Below are 4250 nucleotides of genomic sequence, written 5' to 3'. Positions count from 1 at the left end.
TTATTGACCAGGATCTTTTCATTCTGTGAATGCCCTAAGCAATTCCCTTAGGTTTGCTCTTGCACTAGGATATAAGAGTACTTTTGTTTCCTGTTTAGGTCATTTTTGAACAATTTTTGTAAGACCCAGAGTTCTGTGTGCCTTAACTAATCATTGCAGTTAGCTTTGTGCTTTTTCTTATGAGAAGGTGTTAGCTTTCCTGACCTAGATTCTCATGCCGCTTTCACACCTCTTAATTCTCTGATTTTTTGATTACAGGTACAAGTAGGTTCAAGGCTATTCCAGAAAAGTTTTGTTATATGGAATATTTCCTAAACTTGATGTTACTATTTTGAGGTTTGAAGGACTGACCCCTGCCGGATTCTCTGTGTTATCAATTATACCAAACAGTTTGTGCACAAGACCTGGGTTCAATCCCATTCTGCTCAACTCTGAAAACCTGGGATCATGCTTGATACTTTTTCTTCTACCCCAATCCCATGAAAGAACCCTGTCAAATCTGCCTTCAAAATGTATGCAGAATCAGATCCCTTCTGACTTCCTGCTACAGTGCTGCAACCCTGACCCAAGCCCAAACCATCCCTCTCCTGGATTACTGCAAAAGCTCTCCCTGCTTCTTCCCTGCTCTACTTCTTCCATTGCTCCTCTTCAGTCTTGTCTCAGCAGAGCAGCCAAAACGGTCCAGTTAAAAACTTAAGTCAGGATCTTAATCAGAGGAGTGGCAAGACGGCAGAGTAGGAAGACCCTGAGCTCACCTCCTGGGCACACCAAAATTACAGCCATTTACAGAGCAACTATTGATGAGAAAGACCGAAACACTAGCAGAAAAGATCTGCAACTAAGGATCTAAAGAATGAAACACAACAAGACAGGAGGAGGGCCACCCCTCCTCCTGTGGTACAGTCAACATGTGGTATAGTCAAGACCTGTAACCCCCTGGTGGAGGATGCACAAATGGGAGAATAATTACAATTGCAGAGGTTCTCTGTAAGGAGCAAGGAGTCCAAGCCACACATCAGTCTCCCCAGGCCAGGGGTCCTGCACCAGGAAGATGAGCCCCCAGAATATTTGGTTTTAAAGGCCAATGGGGCTTAATTTTGGGAAAGCCAGAGAGCTGTAGGAAATAGAAACTCCCCTCTTAAGGAACTCACTCACAAAGTGTCACGTGCTCTGAGATTGAGGGCAGAAACAGTAACTTAAAAGAAGCCCGAGTCAGATGCACCTGCTGATCTTAGAGAGCCTCCTGCAGCTCACCGTGGGGACATGGATGCTGGTGGCAGCCACTTGGGGGAGCTCATTCTACCACAAGGACACTGGTGCTGGCAAACCCCATTTTGGAATTCTCCCTCTAGCTTATTAGCAATGGGACTTGGTCCCACTCACCAGCCTGTAAGCACCAGCACTGGGACACCTCAGGCCAAGCATCTAGCCAGATTGGGACACAGCCCCACCCACCAGCAGATCCAGCTGCCCCAGGACCCAGCCCCATCTACCAGAGGGTGCAGGACCTGGCCCTGCCCAACAGTGCACAGGCGCTAGCCCTAGGGCCCCCAGGGCCCTGCAGCCAGAGACCCCAGGACCTGGCTTTGCCCACCAGTAGCCAGCAATAGCTCTGGGACCCTCTGAGTCCCAGGCCTGCCCACCAGCAGATGGATACCAGGGCCACCTCAGCCCCAAAGCCTACCATGTCAGGACCCAGGCCCCCACCAACAAGACAGCACCAGCCCCAGAACCCCATGGGCCCTGGCCATACCTACCAGTGGGCCAGTGGCAGCTCTGGGACACTTTGGGCCCCTCAGCCTGTGACCCTGGGATCCAGCCCCACACACCAGCAGGCAGACACCAGCTTCAGGACACCCCAGACCCCACATCCAACCATATCAAGAACTGGCTTTGCCCACCAGCAGGCCAAAACTAGTTCTAGGACACCCAGGGCTCTGCAGCCAGAAACCCTGGGATCCGGCTGCACCCACCAGCAGCTGGCACAAGGCAGGGCCTGGCAAGCAACTGGATCAGGGGCTAGCCACATCTATCAGAACTGTCCACATTCTACAAAGCCAACATCATTCTGATACCAAAACCAGACAAAGATATCACACACATACACAAAAATTGCAGTCCAGTGTCACTGATGAACAAAGATGAAAAAATCCTCAACAAGATATTAGCAAGCCATATTCAACAGTACATTAAAATGATCACACATCACGATCAAATCAGATTTATCCCAGGGATGCAAGGATGATTCAATATCTGAAAATCAATCAGTGTAATACACCACATTAACAACTGAAGAATAAAAATCATATGGTCATCTCAAAAGATGCAGAAAAAGCTTTTGACAAAGTTCAACATCCATTTATGACAAAAATTCTCCACACATGTGGTTATAGAGGGAACATATCTCAACATAATAAAGGCCATATGTGACAAGCCCATAGCTAACATCATACTCAACAGTGAAAAGCTGAAAAAAGCATTCCCTCTAAGATCAGGAACAAGACAAGGATGCCCATTTTCACCACTTTCTTTCTTTTTTTAATACGGAAATCTTCACGAATTTGCATGTCATCCTTGCGCAGGGGCCATGCTAATCTTCTCTGCATTGTTCCAGCTTTTAGTAGATGTGCTGCCGAAGTGAGCACTCACCACCTTTATTTAACATATTATTGGAAGTCCTAGCTCCAGCAATCAGACAACAAAAAGAAATAAAAGAAATCCAAATTTCAAAGAACAAAGTGATGCTGTCACTGTTTGAAGATGACATAATACTATACACAGAAAATCCTAAAGATGCCACCAAAAAACTACTAGAACTCATCAATCGGTAAAGTTCAGGATACAAAATTAATATAGACAAATCTGTTGCATTCCTATACACTAACAACAAAATATTAGAAAGAGAAATTAATAATCCCATTGACAATTGCATCAAATAGAGTAAAATAACTAGGAATAAATCTAACTAAGGAGGGACTTCCCTGGTGGCCCAGTGGTTAAGAATTCGCCTGCCAATGCAGGGGACATGGGTTTGATTCCTGGTTCAGGAAGATTCCACATGCTGTGGAGCAACTAAGCCTGTGGGCCACAACTACTGAGCCTGTGCTCTAGAGCCTGAGAGCCACAACTACTGAAGCCTGAGAGCCTAGAACCCGTGCTCCGCAACAAAAGAAGCCACCACAAGGAGAACCCCACACACCGTAATGAAGAGTAGCCCCCACTCACAGTAAATAAAGCCCATGGGCAGCAATGAAGACCCAATGCAGCAAAAAATTAATTAATTTTAAAAAATCTAACTAAGGAGGTAAAAGACCTGTACTCAAAAAACTATAAGAGGGACTTCCCTGGAGGTCCAGTGGTTAAGACTCCACACTCCCAAGGCAGGGGGCACAGATTCGATCCCTGCTCAGGAAACTAAGATCCCACATGCCTCACAGCATGGCCAAACAAACAAACAAAAATACCAACAAAAAACTGTAAGACACTGATGAAAGAAACTGAAGAAGACACACACAAAAATGAAAAGATATACCCTGCTCATGGATAGGAAGAATTAATATTTTTAAAATAACCATAATATCCAAGACAATGTATAGGTTCAGTGAAATCTCTATCAAAATACCAATGGTGGGCTTACCTGATGGTGCAGTGGTTAAGAATCTGCCTGCCAATGCAGGGGACATGGGTTCAAGCCCTGGTCCAGGAACATCCCACATGTCGCAGAGCAGCTAAGCCCATGCACCACAGCTACTGAGCCCATGAGCCACAACTACTGGAGCCTGTGTGCCTAGAGCCCGTGCTCCACAACAAGAGAAGCCACCACATAAGAAGACTGAGCACCACAATGAAGAGTAGCCCCCACTCTCTACAACTACAGAAAGCCACACACAGCAATGAAGACCCAACACAGCCAATAAGAAAAAATAAATAAAGAAAGAAACTATTAAAAAAAAAATACCGGGACTTCCCTGGTGGCAGAGTGGTTAAGAATCTGCCTGCCTATGCAGTGGACATGGGTTTGATAACTGGTCCAGGAAGATCCCACATGCTGCAAGGCAGCTAAGCCTGTGGCCACAACTACTGAAGCCTGTGAGCCTAGAGCCTGTGCTCCACAACAAGAGAAACCACGGCAATGAGAAGCACATGCACTGCAACAAAGAGTAGCCCCCACTCTCTGCAACTAGAGAAAAGCTGTGCACAGTGACAAAGACCCACCACAGCTAAAAATAAAATAAATAATAAATATTTAA

The 4250-nt window shown here is 46.0% G+C and overlaps 1 non-coding gene across 1 annotated transcript; it reads right to left on the bottom strand.

Annotated features, from left to right (window-relative positions):
* Positions 1 to 2537: 2537 nt before the first annotated feature.
* LOC130841171 (U6 spliceosomal RNA) lies at positions 2538 to 2645 on the bottom strand. Its single transcript, XR_009050206.1, has one exon. It is a non-coding gene; the product is annotated as a U6 spliceosomal RNA (small nuclear RNA).
* Positions 2646 to 4250: the final 1605 nt, after the last annotated feature.

This window comes from Hippopotamus amphibius, chromosome 17 (genome assembly GCF_030028045.1).
Source record: "Hippopotamus amphibius kiboko isolate mHipAmp2 chromosome 17, mHipAmp2.hap2, whole genome shotgun sequence".
In the NCBI taxonomy this organism is placed as follows: domain Eukaryota; kingdom Metazoa; phylum Chordata; class Mammalia; order Artiodactyla; family Hippopotamidae; genus Hippopotamus; species Hippopotamus amphibius.
This window is presented reverse-complemented; position numbering and strand designations above follow the sequence as displayed.